This window comes from Triticum aestivum, chromosome 1A (assembly GCF_018294505.1).
Source record: "Triticum aestivum cultivar Chinese Spring chromosome 1A, IWGSC CS RefSeq v2.1, whole genome shotgun sequence".
Taxonomy (NCBI): Eukaryota; Viridiplantae; Streptophyta; class Magnoliopsida; order Poales; family Poaceae; genus Triticum; species Triticum aestivum.
The window spans coordinates 559039261-559056582 of record NC_057794.1 but is presented as its reverse complement, the minus strand read 5'-3'; the positions used below and the strand labels follow the sequence as shown (position 1 = coordinate 559056582).

The 17322-nt window shown below is 46.4% G+C and overlaps 1 pseudogene; it reads left to right on the top strand.

Annotated features, from left to right (window-relative positions):
* The first annotated feature begins 2419 nt into the window (after positions 1-2419).
* LOC123181141 (pre-mRNA-processing-splicing factor 8A-like) lies at positions 2420-15976 on the top strand (annotated as a pseudogene).
* The last annotated feature ends 1346 nt before the right edge of the window (positions 15977-17322 follow it).

Below are 17322 nucleotides of genomic sequence, written 5' to 3'. Positions count from 1 at the left end.
TTTCTTAAGAGGATGATCAGGCAAAGCATTAAGTAACTTGAGAAGCCTCCCCCAAGCTTGTGGGAGACTCTCTTCTTTAATTTGCACGAAGTTGTATATTTCCCTCAAAGCAGCTTGTTTCTTATGAGCAGGGAAATATTTAGCAGATAAGTAATAAATCATATCCTGGGGACTACGCACACAACCAGGATCAAGAGAATTAAACCATATCTTAGCATCACCCTTTAATGAGAACGGAAATATTTTGAGTATACAGAAGTAATGTGATCTCTCATCATTAGTGAACAGGGCAGCTATATCATTTAACTTAGTAAGATGTGCCACAACAGTTTCAGATTCATAGCCATAAAACGGATCAGATTCAACCAAAGTAATTATATCAGGATCAACAGAGAATTCATAATCCTTATCAGGAACACATATAGGCGAAGTAGCAAAAGTAGGGTCGGGTTTCATTTTATCTCTAAGTGATTCTTTGTTCCATTTAACTAATAACCTCTTAAGCTCATATCTATCTTTGCAAGCTAAAATAGCGGCAGGAGATTCCATATCAAAAAGATAGCCCTCAGGAATAACAGTCATATTTTCATCATCACTATCATCATCGTATTCAGACTCAATAATTTCTTTTTTCTCTAGCCCTAGCAATTTGTTCATCAAGAAATTCACCAAGGGGCGCAATAGTATCAGGCATAGATGCAGTTTCATCATAAGTATCATGCATGGCAGAAGTGGCATCATCAATAACATGCGACATATCAGAACGAAGCAGAAGCAGGTGTAGGTGTCGCTAACTTACTCATAACAGAAGGTGAATCAAGTGCAGAGCTAGATGGCAGTTCCTTACCTCCCCTCGTAGTTGAGGGATAGATCTTGGTTTTTGGATCTCTCAAGTTCTTCATAGTGTCCAGCAGATATAAATCCCAAGTGACTCAAAGAATAGAGCTATGCTCCCCGGCAACGGCGCCAGAAATTGGTCTTGATAACCCACAAGTATAGGGGACCGCAACAACTTTCGAGGGTAGAGTATTCAACCCAAATTTATTGATTCGACACAAGGGGAGCCAAAGAATATTCTCAAGTATTAGAAGTTGAGTTGTCAATTCAACCACACCTGGAAACTTAGTATCTGTGACAAAGTGTTTAGTAGCAAAGTAATATGAGAGTGGTGGTAGCGGCAACAAAAGTAAAGACAACAAAAGTAATGTTTTTGGTATTTTGTAGTGATTGTAACAGTAGCAGCGGGAAAGTAAATAAGCGTAAACCAGTATATGGAAAACTCGTAGGCACCGGATCAGTGATGGGTAATTATGCCGGATGCGGTTCATCATGTAACAGTCATAACATAGGGTGACACAGAACTAGCTCCAATTCATCAATGTAATGTAGGCATGTATTCCGTATATAGTCATACGTGCTTATGGAAAAGAACTTGCATGACATCTTTTGTCCTACCCTCCCGTGGCAACGGAGTCCTATTGGAAACTAAGGGATATTAAGGCCTCCTTTTAATAGAGAACCGGAACAAAGCATTAGCACATAGTGAATACATGAACTCCTCAAACTATGGTCATCACCGAGAGTGGTCCCGATTATTGTCACTTCGGGGTTGCCGGATCATAACACATAGTAGGTGACTATAGACTTGCAAGATAGGATCAAGAACTCACATATATTCATGAAAACATAATAGGTTCAGATCTGAAATCATGGAACTTGGGCCCTAGTGGCAAGCATTAAGCATAGCAAAGTCATAGCAACATCAATCTCAGAACATAATGGATACTAGGATCAAACCCTAACAAAACTAACTCGATTACATGATAAATCTCATCCAACCCATCACCGTCTAGCAAGCCTACGATGGAATTACTCACGCACGGCGGTGAGCATCATGAAATTGGTGATGGAGGATGGTTGATGATGACGACGGCGACGAATCCCCCTCTTCGGAGCCCCGAACAGACTCCAGATCAGCCCTCCCGAGAGGTTTTAGGGCTTGGCGGCGGCTCCGTATCGTAAAACATGATGATTTCTTCTCTCTGATTTTTTTCTCTTCGAAAGCAAATATATAGAGTTGGAGTTGGCGCCGGAGGGCATCCAGGGGGACCACGAGGTAGGGGGCGCGCCCTATGAGGGCGCCCCCCACCCTCGTGAGAAGGGTGTGGGCCCCCTGGTCTTCATATTTGGCAAGGATTTATTATTATTTTTTCTAAGATGTTCCGTGGAGTTTCAGGTCATTCCGAGAATATTTGTTTTCTGCACATAAAACAACACCATGGCAATTCTGCTGAAAACAGCGTCAGTCCGGGTTAGTTCCATTCAAATCATACAAGTTAGAGTCCAAAACAAGGGCAAAAGTGTTTGGACAAGTAGATATGACGGAGACGTATCACAGAGCACATCTTTGATCAGAAAGCACATGTCCAAGCCAAGCTTAGTTTCTGAGTCGAAGGATGTCTTCGATCAGAAAGCCAGTAACAAGTATTGGATTGATGTGCAACTTAGATGGGGAGACTACGATTCACACAACATAAAACGTTACACAAGAACAAAATTTGTTGACTACATGACATATAATATGTCCATCTACCCTTCTCCGACTGGTATGATTTTGAGTATCCATTAACTGCCAATTTCTTTCCTTGTCTGAGTCTTCTGTGCTTAATGTTGATTAATATTTCTTTCAGGGGTGATGATTGGACTGATCTAGCTTATAATTTGCACTCTTCTTTTGATAACTGCTTCCCCGGGTCAAAGCCCCTCCTCTTTTTCGAGAAAACGCAAAGGCTTTTGTGTTACATTTCATTGAAAGTGGGGGGGGGGGTGGAAAAAGCCTCCTAGGAGGTGAGTTTACAACAACATTGGCCAATCAGTGTACATCCCAGGATGTGGGCAGAACAACCCTAAGCCCCTGGGCACCAGCTCTAACCCAGCAGCGGGCCTCGTCTTTAATCCTATCTACTAGGATATCAATCAAGGGTGTCGCATTGTCAAAGACGCACGCGTTCCTGTGCTTCCAGAGCATCCAGGGAACAAGCAAGGCAATTGACCTGAGGGCCTTGCGATGCGTTTCCGGTGCGTGTGAATTCACTTGCTGCCACCATGCCATGACAGTGGTCTCATGGGCCGGTGCACGGATCGGCAGGCACAACTAGGACAGGATAGCATGCTATGTTTGCCAAGCGAAGGGACAGTTCAGGAGCAGGTGCTGTATTGTTTCTGTGGCTTGGTCGCAAAGGAGGCACCTGGGGTGATGCTGCAGTCCGCAACGAGCGAGCCTTTCTGCCAGCCAGCAACGATCTTGATTTGCCAACCAGTGGAAAAATTTCACTCGTGGTGGCGCCCAGCTTTTCCAAGTCAGCTTCCAGGAAGTGCATAGCGTGGAGCCGTGGAAGGTGACCGCATAGCAGGACTGCGCCGAGTAGATGCCGTTGGCCGTCCACCTCCAAAGCAGCCGGTCTGGGTCGTTCGATAGGACGGTATGACACACCTTCTGCCAGATCATCAGGTATTGGCCTATCTCATGGAGGCCGAGGACTCCCTGGATGTCACACACCCAGGAGTTCCCGAGCAGCCCTTCCGCCACCGTCCTAGAATTACGCCGCCGTTTGGGGATGCACAGGTAGAGCAGTGGTGCGAGCTCGCGAATGGACTGCCCATTGATCCAACGATCCTCCCAAAATAGGGCCGATTGGCTGTTCCCAACTGTCATGGTGGTGGAGGCGAAGAACAGCGCACGCTCCTCCGATGAGAATTGGAGGTCAATCCCCTGCCAAGCACGGTCCGTGTCGACACGTGCGAACCATAGCCATCGGAGCCGAAGCACCATCCCGGCGCGCTCCAGATCTCGCACCCCTAGTCCTCCGTACTCGATGGGGTGGCCAACGTGTCACCAGTTGACATGGCAGTGCCCTCCTTTGGCAATGGCACGTCCAGCCCATAGGAATCCCCTTTGAATCTTCTCTAGCTGCTTAAGGGTCTCCTTTGGAGGGGCGAATGCTAGCATCTGATGTACGGGGATAGCACTGAGTACCGACTTGGCCAGAGCAAGGCGCCCAGCCTTATTCATGAGCCATGCCTTCCAGGTGGGCAGCTTGGCGGCCACCGAGTCCACCAATGGTTGTAGCTGGGCGGCAGTAGGGCGGCGCGTTGTCAGGGGAATACCAAGGTAGGTAATAGGGAGTTGCGCTACCGGGCATCAGAGCTGGGCGAGTACTGCATCCGCCTCGGGTTCACCATGGAGAACAGTGGCGAAACTCTTGGCGTAGTTCACCTCTAATCCGCTCGCCTCGCCAAACAGGGTCAGGATACCCTTGATGGCAGCCACATCGCCCGTCGTTGCATGGCAGAATAACATGACATCGTCGGTGTACAGGGAGATCGTCGGGATATGCCGATGTGGGTGGAGCCGCTGTAGAATGCCGGAGTCAATGGCGCGGCGCATCAGTCTGCCAAGTGTGTCCACAGCAAGCACGAAGAGCTGTGGGGACACCGGGTCCCCTTGGCGCAGCCCGTTGCGATGCCAAATTGGTGGGCCCGGCTCGCCATTGATCAGAACATGGGTGCTAGACGTCGATTGCAGGATCGCGAGCCATTCCCGGAATCGGTCTCCGAATCTGTATTGGCGCAGTACCTCGAAGAGGAACGGCCAAGATAGGGAGTCGAAGGCATGCGTGAGGTCGAGCTTGAGCGTGATCCGTGGAGCTCCAAGTTGGTGAAGCATCTTGAGCGATTGCCTGACAAGAATGAAGTTGTCGTGTAGGCTGCGGCCGGTGATGAACGTGTTCTGGTTGCGGCTAACCAGGTTGTCCAACCTGGGTGCAAGGCGCAATGATAGGACTTTGGCGAAGAGCTTGGCCACTAGATGTATCAAGCATATCAGCCGGTAGTCGCGAAGCTGGTGGGCGTCGACGCGTTTGGGCAGCAGGGTCATGAGGGCCTGGTTGAGCTTGCTGAAACCACGGCCTCTCATCACAGCTGCTGGAAAACGTCCATGAAGTCTTGCCTGACTATGCCCCAGCAAGCTTGGAGAAATTCCGTGGTGAACCCGTCCGGCCCCGGGGCCTTATGGGTGGGGAGGCGCTTAACAACGTCCCAGACCTCCTCCGCTGAGAAGGGCGCGTCGAGGCACGCGAGATCGCTCGCATCAATGAGGTGCTCCAAGTCCATCGTCACGTCGCGGGCGGTGGACGTACCCAAGATACCGTCGAAGTGCTCAAACGCCGCCTGCACCATCTCAGCATGGTCGGTGAGCGTGTGCCCCTCCACAGTCAGGCTGAGGATCATGTTCTTCTGCCTCTAGAAGGAACACTGCCTATGGAAGAAGCCAGTGTTGGTGTCGCCGTCCTTGAGAGTGGCAATGCGTGCATGCTGCCGAGCAATGGTGCGCTCAAGGGATGCAAGACCGAGATATTTGAATTTCAGCTACTTCTGCAACCAGCCTTCTGGAGGGGTAAGCACGCGAATCTCCTGGGCCTTGTCGAAGCGCGCGATGAGCTCCCGGGAAATGGCCATCTTATCCCTGATGTTGCCCGTCGACTTGGCACTCCAGTTGGTGAGGCTGCGAGCTGTGGCTTGCATGCGAATCATGAGGCGGTGGAAGGGGTCCTCGGCATGGACCGAGCCCCATGCCATGGCCATCGTGTCGTGGAACCCATCAAGTCTTAGCTAGTAATCCTCAAAGTGAAAACGCCGGTGAGCAGCAGGCATGGGGGAGCAGTCTGCTACCTCTTGAGCTTGCGTTGGATTTCCCCGAAGAGGAAGGGATGATGCAGCAGAGTAGCGTAAGTATTTCCCTCAGTTTTTGAGAACCAAGGTATCAATCCAGTAGGAGGCCACGCTCAAGTCCCTCGTACCTGCACAAAACGATAGCTACTCGCAACCAACGTGATTAGGGGTTGTCAATCCCTTCACGGTCACTTACGAGAGTGAGAACTGATAGATATAATATTTTTTGGTATTTTTGGTATAGAGATGCAAAGTGAAAAGTAAAAGGCAAAGTAAAAAAGCAAAGCAAGATTAAAGTGATGGCGATTAATATGATGAGAATAGACCCGGGGGCCATACGTTTCACTAGTGGCTTCTCTCAAGAGCATAAGTATTCTACGGTGGGTGAACAAATTACTGTTGAGCAATTGACAGAATTGAGCATAGTTATGAGAATATCTAGGCATGATCATGTATATAGGCATCACATCCGAGACAAGTAGACCGAAACGATTCTGCATCTACTACTATTACTCCACTCATCGACCGCTATCCAGCATGCATCTAGAGTATTAAGTTAAAAACAGAGTAACGCTTTAAGCAAGATGACATGATGTAGAGAGATAAATTCATGCAATATGAAATAAACTCCATCTTGTTATCCTCGATGGCAACGATGCAATACGTGCCTTGCTGCCCCTTCTGTCACTAGGAAAGGACACCGCAAGATCGAACCCAAAGCTAAGCACTTTTCCCATGGCAAGAACTACCAATCTAGTTGGCCAAACCAAACGGATAATTCGATGAGACTTGCAAAGATAACCAATCATACATAAAAGAATTCAGAGAAGATTCAAATATTATTCATAGATAGACTTGATCATAAATCCACAATTCATCGGTCTCAACAAACACACCGCAAAAAGAAGAAGATTACATCAAATAGATCTCCACAAGAGAGGGGGATAACTTTGTATTGAGATCCAAAAAGAGAGAAGAAGCCATCTAGCTACTAACTATGGACCCGAAGGTCTGAGGTAAACTACTCACACTTCATCGGAGAGGCTATGATGATGTAGAAGCCCTCCGTGATAACGGCCCTCTCCGACGGAGCTCCAGAACAGGCCCCAAGATGGGATCTCATTGATACAGAAAGTTGCGGCGGTGGAATTAGGTTTTTGGCTCCGTTTCTGATCGTTTGGGGGTACATAGGTATATATAGGAGGAAGGAGTACGACGGTGGAGCACCGAGGGGCCCACGAGGCAGGGGGCGCGCCCTAGGAGGGTGGGCGCGCCCCCCACCCTCGTGACCGCCTCTTTGACTCCTTGGAGTAGGGTCCAAGTCTCCCGGATCACGTTTGGTGAGAAAATCACGTTCCCGAAGGTTTTATTCCGTTTGGACTCCGTTTGATATTCCGTTTCTCCGAAATACTGAAATAGGCAAAAAACAACAATTCTGGGTTGGGCCTCCGGTTAATAGGTTAGTCCCAAAAATAATATAAAAGTGGAAAATAAAGCCCAATATAGTCCAAAACAGTAGATAATATAGTATGGAGCAATCAAAAATTATAGATACGTTGGAGACGTATCAGGCATTCCCAAGCTTAATTCCTGCTCGTCCTCGAGTAGGTAATTGATAAAAAGAGAATTTTTGATGCGGAGTGCTACTTGGCATAATTTCAATGTAAATCTTCTTAATTGTGATATGAATATTCATATTCGAAAGATTCAAGACAAAAGTTTATATCGACATAAAAATAATAATACTTCAAGCATACTAACAAAGCAATTATGTCTTCTCAAAATAACATGGCCAAAGAAAGTTATCCCTACAAAATCATATAGTCTGGCTATGCTCTATCTTCACCACACAAAGTATTTTAATCATGCACAACCCCGATGACAAGCCAAGCAATTGTTTCATACTCTAACTTTTTCAAAACCTTTTCAATCTTCACGCAATACATGAGCGTGAGCCATGGATATAGAACTATAGGTGGGATAGAATGGTGGTTGTGGAGAAGACAAAAAGGAGAAGATAGTCTCACATCAACTAGGCGTATCAACGGGCTATGGAGATGCCCATCAATAGATATCAATGTGAGTGAGTAGGGATTGCTATGCAACAGATGCACTAGAGCTATAAGTATATAAAAGCTCATCAAAAAGAAACTAAGTGGGTGTGCATCCAACTTGCTTGCTCATGAAGACCTAGGGCAATTTGAGGAAGCCCATCATTGGAATATACAAGCCAAGTTCTATAATGTAAAATTCCCACTAGTATATGAAAGTGATAACATGAGAGACTCTGTACTATGAAGATCATGGTGCTACTTTGAAGCACAAGTGTGGTAAAAGGATAGTAACATTGTCCCTTCTCTCTTTTTCTCTCATTTTTTTATTTGGGCCTTTTCTCTTTTTTTTATGGCCTCTTTTCTTTCTCTCTTTTTTTGGGCTTCTTTGGCCTCTTTTATTTATTTTTCGTCCGGAGTCTCATCCCGACTTGTGGGGGAATCATAGTCTCCATCATCCTTTCCTCACTGGGACAATGCTCTAATAATGATGATCATCACACTTCTATTTTTCTTACAACTCAACAATTACAACTCGATACTTAGAACAAAATATGACTCTATATGAATGCCTCCGGCGGTGTACCGGGATATGCAATATGACAATGATGGAGTGTGTCATAATAAACGGAACGGTGGAAAGTTGCGTGGCAATATATCTCGGAATGGCTATGGAAATACCATATTAGGTAGGTATGGTGGCTGTTTTGAGGAAGGTATATGGTAGGTGTATGATACCGGCGAAGGGTGCGTGGTATTAGAGAGGCTAGCAAAGGTGGAAGGATGGGAAAAAGTGCATATAATCCATGGACTCAACATTAGTCATAAAGAACTCATATACTTATTGCAAAAATCTAGAAGTTATCAAAGCAAAGTATTATGCGCATGCTCCTAGGGGGATAGATTGGTAGGAAAAGACCATCGCTCGTCCCCGACCGCCACTCATAAGGAAGACAATCAATAAATAAATCATGCTCCGACTTCATCACATAACGGTTCACCATACGTGCATGCTACATGAATCACAAACTTTAACACAAGTATTCTTGTAATTCACAACTACTCAACTAGCATGACTTTAATATTATCACCTCCATATCTCAAAACAATTATCATGCATCCAACTTTTCTTAGTATTCAACACACTCAAAAGAAAGTTTCACAAATCTTGAATACCAAGCATGTTATTATTAAGCAAATTACCATGCTATTAAGACTCTCAAAATAATTTAAGTGAAGCATGAGAGATCAATAGTTTCTTTAAAACAAATCCACCACCGTGCTCTAAAATATCTAAGTGAAGCATATAGAGCAAAATTATAACGCTCAAAAGATATAAGTGAAGCACAAAAAGAAAACTACATAGCTCAAAAGATATAAGTGAAGCACATAGAGTATTCTATCAAATTTTAATTCATGTATGGCTCTCTCAAAAGGTGTGTACAGCAAGGATGATTGTGGAACACTAAAACACAAGGACACAAATAATACAAGACGCTCCAAGCAAAACACATATCATGTTGGTGAATAAAAATATAGCTCCAAGTAAATTACCGATGGAAGTGGACGAAAGAGGGGATGCCTTCCGGGGCATCCCCAAGCTTTGACTTTTTGGTGTCCTTGGATTATCTTGGGGGTGTCATGGGCATCCCCAAGCTTAGGCTCTTGCCACTCCTTGTTCCATAATCCATCACAAGAATTCACCCAAAACTTGAAAACTTCACAACACAAAACTTAAAGTAGAAAACTCGTGAGCTCCGTTAGCGAAAGAAAACAAAAGACCACTTCAAGGTACTGTAATGAACTCATTCTTTATTTATATTGGTGTTAAACCTACTGTATTCCAACTTCTCTATGGATTATAAACTATTTAACTAACCATAGATTCATCAAAATAAGCAAACAACACACGAAAAACAGAATCTGTCAAAAACAGAACAGTCTGTAGTAATCTGTAGCTAGCGCAATATCTGGAACCCCAAAAATTCTAAAATAAATTGCTGGACGTGAGGAATTTATCTATTAATCATCTTCAAAAATAATTAACTAAATAGCACTCTTCAAATAAAAATGACAGCAGTTCTCGTGAGCGCTAAAGTTTCTGTTTTTTACAGCAAGTTCAACAAGACTTTCCCCAAGTCTTCCCAACGGTTCTACTTGGCACAAACACTAATTAAACACAAAAAACACAACCAAAACAGAGGCTAAATAATTTATTTATTGAATAACAGAAAGGAAAAATATTGGGTTGTCTCCCAACAAGCGCTTTTATTTAAAGCCTTTTTAGCTAGGCAATGATAATTTTAATGATGCTCACATGAAAGACAAGAATTGAAGCACAAAGAGAGCATCATAAAATATGTGACAAACACATCTAAGTCTAACATACTTCCTATGCATAGGCATCTTATAGGCAAACAAATTATCATGGCAAGCAAAAACTAGCATATGCATGGAAGAGGAAAGAAACAATAGTAATCTCAACATAACGAGAGGTAATTTAGTAACATGAAAATTTCTACCACCATATTTTCCTCTCTCATAATAATTACATGTAGGATCATAAGCAAATTCGACAAAATAGCTATCACATAAAATATTTTCAACATGATCCACATGCATGCAAAGTTGACACTCTTCCAAAATAGTGGGATTAATATTAACTAAAGTCATGACCTCTTCAAACCCACTTTTATCAAAAACTTCATAAGATTGAACATTATCCAAATATGTGGGATCTAAAGATGACACTCTTCCAAACCCACTTTCAGTATTATTGCAAACACTATTATCAATCTCATATTCATCATCGGGAGTAAATACATTTTCAAGATCAAAAGGAGAATCACCCCAATCATGATCATGGCAACAAGTAGAGGACATAGCAAAACTAGCATCCCCAAGCTTAGGGTTTTGCATATTATTAGCACAATTGACATTAATATAATTTATAATAGAATCATTGCAATCATGCTTTCTATTCAAAGATCTATCGTGAATCGCTTCATGAGGTAATTCATCACACTTTTCAGATTCACGAATTTCAAGCAAAACTTCATAAAGATAATCTAGTGCACAAAACTCACTAGAAATTGGTTTATCATAATTGGACCTCCTAAAAAGATTAGCAAGTGGATGAGGATCCATAGATCTTAGGTTCTCTGTTTAGTAATAAATAAACAACTATTCTAACCATACGAGCAAACAAGAAGCAAGCAGGCAAAAAAAGGCAAATAGAGAAAGAGAGGGAGGATATAGAGAGAGAGGGCGAATAAAACGGCAAGGGTGAAGTGGGGGAGAGGAAAACGAGAGGCAGATGGCAAATAATGTAATGCGAGAGATAGGGATTGTGATGGGTACTTGGTATGTTGACTTTTTGCGTAGACTCCCCGGCAACGGCACCAGAAATGGCTCGTTGTCGGGGGTCAAATATTGACTTGCGCGAACCTCCCCGGCAACGGCGCCAGAAATCCTTCTTGCTACCTCTTGAGCTTGCGTTGGATTTCCCCGAAGAGGAAGGGATGATGCATCAGAGTAGCGTAAGTATTTCCCTCAGTTTTTGAGAACCAAGGTATCAATCCAGTAGGAGGCCACGCTCAAGTCCCTCGTACCTGCACAAAACGATAGCTACTTGCAACCAACGCGATTAGGGGTTGTCAATCCCTTCACGGTCACTTACGAGAGTGAGAACTGATAGATATAATATTTTTGGTATTTTTGATATAGAGATGCAAAGTGAAAAGTAAAAGGCAAAGTAAAAAGCAAAGTAAGATTAAAGTGATGGCGATTAATATGATGAGAATAGACCCGGGGGCCATAGGTTTCACTAGTGGCTTCTCTCAAGAGCATAAGTATTCTACGGTGGGTGAACAAATTACTGTTGAGCAATTGACAGAATTGAGCATAGTTATGAGAATATCTAGGCATGATCATGTATATAGGCATCACGTCCGAGACAAGTAGACCGAAACGATTCTGCATCTACTACTATTACTCCACTCATTGACCGCTATCCAGCATGCATCTAGAGTATTAAGTTAAAAACAGAGTAACGCTTTAAGCAAGATGACATGATGTAGAGAGATAAATTCATGCAATATGAAATAAACCCCATCTTGTTATCCTCGATGGCAACGATGCAATACGTGCCTTGCTGCCCCTTCTGTCACTGGGAAAGGACACCGCAAGATCGAACCCAAAGCTAAGCACTTTTCCCATGGCAAGAACTACCAATCTAGTTGGCCAAACCAAACGGATAATTCGATGAGACTTGCAAAGATAACCAATCATACATAAAAGAATCCAGAGAAGATTCAAATATTATTCATAGATAGACTTGATCATAAACCCACAATTCATCGGTCTCAACAAACACACCGCAAAAAGAAGAAGATTACATCAAATAGATCTCCACAAGAGAGGGGGAGAACTTTGTATTGAGATCCAAAAAGAGAGAAGAAGCCATCTAGCTACTAACTATGGACCCGAAGGTCTGAGGTAAACTACTCACACTTCATCGGAGAGGCTATGATGATGTAGAAGCCCTCCGTGATAACGGCCCTCTCCGGCGGAGCTCCGGAACAGGCCCCAAGATGGGATCTCATTGATACAGAAAGTTGCGGCGGTGGAATTAGGTTTTTGGCTCCGTTTCTGATCGTTTGGGGGTACATAGGTATATATAGGAGGAAGGAGTACGTCGGTGGAGCACCGAGGGGCCCACGAGGCAGGGGGCGCGCCCTAGGGGGGTGGGCGCGCCCCCCACCCTCGTGACCGCCTCTTTGACTCCTTGGAGTAAGGTCCAAGTCTCCCGGATCACGTTTGGTGAGAAAATCACGTTCCCGAAGGTTTTATTCCGTTTGGACTCCGTTTGATATTATGTTTCTCCGAAATACTGAAATAGGCAAAAAACAACAATTCTGGGTTGGGCCTCCGGTTAATAGGTTAGTCCCAAAAATAATATAAAAGTGGAAAATAAAGCCCAATATAGTCCAAAACAGTAGATAATATAGCATGGAGCAATAAAAAATTATAGATACATTGGAGACGTATCACAGTCAAGCAGGAGCGGGCAATGATCTGACACGACAGATGCAAGGCAGCGAAGATGACACTCCCCATGTGGCTCCTCCCAGTCCGAGGTGCAGAGTACGTGGTCCAGGTGCACCAAGGTGGGTGGGGACTGCTCGTTTAACCAAGTAAAGCGGCGTCCGTTGAGGTATATCTCCTTCAAGGCAAGGTCATTGACAAGACGGCGAAATCTGTCCATCATGCGCCGGTTCAGGTCGCCATTGTTCTTGTCCTCATCGCGGAGGATCAAGTTGAAATCGCCGCATAACATCCATGGTCCCGGGCAGGCCACGCGTATCTCCCGGAGCTCATTAAGGAACACTATCTTTTCCGTGTCCTCCTGGGGGCTGTAGACAACCGACATCCACCAGAGCATGCCAGTGGCCGTGGTTACCTTGGCCGTGACGGTGTTCGTGGTGAATAGTGGGTCCATGATAGTCACGGCCCTGCTCTTCCACGCTATAAGAATGCCACCTCGTGTGCCCTGCGCCGGGAGATAGGTGTAATCGTCAAACTCCGAGCCAAGGGTGTCCAGGACGACGTGCGAGCAGAGCAACTCCATCTTTGTTTCCTGGAGGCATACAATGGAAGCAGCGGTGCTATCAAGCAGCAAGCGGACGGCGAAGCGTCGGGCTCGCGTGTTGAGGCCACGCACGTTCCACACAGCAATCTTGAGGCCGTGATCCATAAACACTGGATCGACCAGCAGGCTACAGGACCATCCTAACACGCGCGAGCACGCTCGACTTGCACCTGTGCACTTGGCGTGGTGGACATGCTTGCAGGGATCTCGCGATCGACCAGGGTAGCGAAGGCCTTGAGCACCGTGAGCGGAATCGGCATCGCAAACATGCCATCCTATGCGTTCATGTCGGCTGAAGTGATCCTCTGGTTCATGCCGACTATCCCAAGCGTGCGCAAGACCTGGACCTGCGCGCGTCTCTCAGCAGTGGGCGGCGCCGCCGTTGGGGAGGTGGTCGCAGCCGAGCGGCCGCGACGTGGCGCGAAGTTCAGGGGGAGGCGCGGTTTCTTCCCTGGAGTCGGCAAGGTAGCAGAGATATGCTTGGTGGCAGCGGCCAGAAATTCGCCTAGCGTGAGGGTTCGCGACGCGGAGGCACGAGCGCGAGGCCGTCGCATGGTGACCGGCGGCGAGGCAAATATTCCGGAGGCTGATATGATTGGGCCCTGGCGCCCGCTAGCCGGCGTGTGAGGGACGATGGCGGTCCTGGACGGGGTGGAGGAGGACTGGGCCTGGGGGCGCTGCAGAATAGTCGTGGCTGGGCCCAGGTCCCTGTCGGGAGAGTGGTCCAAGATGAGGCGCGCGTCCCCGCCCTCGGGAGTGCGCGTGTGGGGCCCAGGTGTCTGGTCAGCAGGGGCGGCCAGGTGCACGTCAGGGCGGGCCCTACCCGCGGCAGGGGGTCCCGATCCCCGGCAGGGGTGAGAGTGGGCAAGACGCCCCTTTGCCTCGACAAGCAGGCGGGCCTTGGCTGTGAGTCTGGCACCTCGTTGAGCTCGGCCAGGTCCCGACATGCCCTCAGATCAGGCGAGCTGGAGGTGGACCCGACGCAATCGTCCTCGGGGGCGTGGAGCAGTGAGGATTTGAAATTGCAAGTGCTGCCAGATCATGAAGGCAATAACCATGAAAGCCCCTCCTCTAGCAAGCAATGAACAAGATCATGAAGGTAATAACCATGCTAACTGTAACAAATCTAGCTCTATGCCAATATCTCTACTGTAGTAAAATAATGTCTTGTTTAATAAATGACATGCTTGTTTATTTTTTCTTTTGACAGTCAAATCCTACTATGTCTAAGGGAGAGAATAAGAAAGGGTCTTCAATTGTATTCATCTTAACCCACCGAGCCATATCTGTCTTAATATAATTTTCCCTTTATTTTGCTTTTTAGCTCTAGTTTTCTTGCAATTATGGCATAACTGTGCAACATCACAACTTTGAGGACTTGAATGAAAATAGATTATAATCTGCAGGTCATCCACACAAGTGTATTGGCAGGACAAAAGCGTCTAGGGCAGCTGGCCAAGTGGAAAACAGCCGAGGAGGTTGCTGCACTAGTTCGACCGCTTCCCGTTGAAGAGCAGCCAAAGCAAATTATTATGACAAGGAAGTGTATGATGGAGTCCATCTGCCATTCCAAGCTTGCTTGAAGATTGACAAGTTTGGTCTCAAGGCTACGGAACCGCAGATGGTTCTTTATAAAATATACTTCCTCCGGTCCTTTTTACTCTACATATTAGGTTTGTCTGAAGTCAATCTCATCCAACTTTAACCAAGTTTATACAAAAAATATTAACATTTACATAACAACACATTTATTATTAGATCCATCTCGGAATATATTTTCATATTATATTTATTAGATGTTATAGATGTTAATATTTTCTAATATAAATTTGGTCAAACTTAGCAAGCTTTGACTTCAGACAAAGCTAATGTGCGGAGTAAAAAGGACCGGAGGGAGTACAATGACTGGTTGAAAAGTATTTCATCCCACATTGCATTCTCTCGTCTTGTGCTTATACTACGAGCATTACATGTCAATAATGAGAAGGCCAAGATGTTGCTGAAGCCCGACAAGACAATGGTTACGGAACCGCATCATATCTGACCATCAATCTTTGACTGATGAGTAGTGTCTGAAGCTGGAATGTGCGCTCAGGGATCTCATTCTTTCAGATTATGCAAAGGAAAACGACGTTAATACTTCTGCTCCACCGTCACAGCAGAAGCAAGCCGAGATTGAGAAACAGGTAAAACTTTTTATAACGGCCTTTCTGTCTAGTTTCTATGCATAGTAATCGCTTCAGTTTTCCTCATTCTTGGATTTACTTGAATTTGCAGTCCCGACAGCTAGGCAACAGTTAATTTGATGAAAGAAATGAGAGTATAAACTCATAGCATCGTCTCTGTAAAATTTCACATCCAACCCACAAAGTTAGTCTTGCGCCAGCGACTGATGCCATGTAGTGATGCATGGTTGCAGCTCCTGAGAAATACAAACAGACCACTCGGTTTATTGCAAGTATTTCTTCAGTTCACCTTATTACCAGATGTAGTTATTTGAAAAATGTAATATTCTCGAGTCGTTCACAATTTGCATTCATGGGTGCAGTTTATTTCATGGCAAAGAAGATTGATTATATGAACTTATATCAGAGAACTGCACCTATACTAAGAAGACTAGGCCCGTAAGGGTTTCATTTTTCTGGTTTTCTAGACTTTTTTTTACCGGTGTTGTTGCTGCGACGCGTGTACGTGAGAGTTTCAGGGCGTAGTAAAAAGAAATCTTCATTGAATGGTTAGGACGTTTGATTTGACGTTTGGTTGCCGACCTACATGGCATTCTGTATCGACTCGACGCGTGTGCAGGAGATTTTACTCGAGAGTTCTGTTTTTTTCACTTGTCTACGCGTTTTGCACGCTTGATTTTACGTGGCGGTCGTCGATTCAGACGGGTGGACCGAGATGTCTAAATCTGTCTCCCCGGACCTCTCCAGAGACATCCCGTCAAAACTGCTTCGCCGCCGTAGATGACTATAAAATGCCTCTGCATCTCCGCGGCTCCACGACCATCCTTCAGTCCTTCTCGTCCTCTCTGCCTGACCCTACCGCCGGCGCCCAAATCCTCTCCGAGCGCCGGCCTTCCCGTCTTCCCTCCCGGGGCCGAGGTGGTGGCGCTCGCAGCCGTCGCGCCTCCTTCCGCTTCGGCTGCACAAAGCCCCCCTCTTCATCTAGCCGGCTGCACAAGGGAGGTGACTGGGCACCTGCAAAGGAAGACGAGGCGGGTGACCACCGGGACAGCCAACCCATGGTGGTGGATGGCGGAGAGGGGCGATGGTGACGCCGCTCGGTGAAGAGGTGGCGATGGCAGGGCGTTTGTGGTGGTCAGGCCGCGGATGGCATGGTCATGGAACGGCGACTGGGCAAAGGAGCGGCGACGCGCGGCACCAGGCGGTGGGAGTTCGCGGGGTGGAGGCGACCGCGTCAAGCTTGCCAGCATCCTCAGTTCCTCACCACGCAAGAGTGGCCGTGCGCCCCTGAAGCGAAGACTGAGAGTGTGCCGCGCCGTCATCGGCACATCCCGGCGAGCGCCACCCCAGGAAGTTGCGTCACCGCCATGCATCCCCCGTGCCCCGAGTGACGTTTCACCTGGTGTTTCTCCCCACGGCAGCGCAAAAGGGAACCAACGCGTCGTCTGCCAGTACGGGCGAGCGCGAGGATGATGCTGACGGACCTGCCGACCTGCACTTCTTTCTTCCGGCGTTGCTCTCAGTTTGGTCCCAGGCGGTGTGCTACCGTAGTACCGCCTCCTCGGCGAGCGTGCAGCGCCAATTTCCAACTTGGAGCCGGCGGTGGACGAGCCCACGGCCTGCTGTATTCCAGCGGCGAGCCAACAGCAAGCTGCTGCAGTGTTGCGCCCCTCCTTTCCCCACAAACTCTCAACTCCTCCTCTGT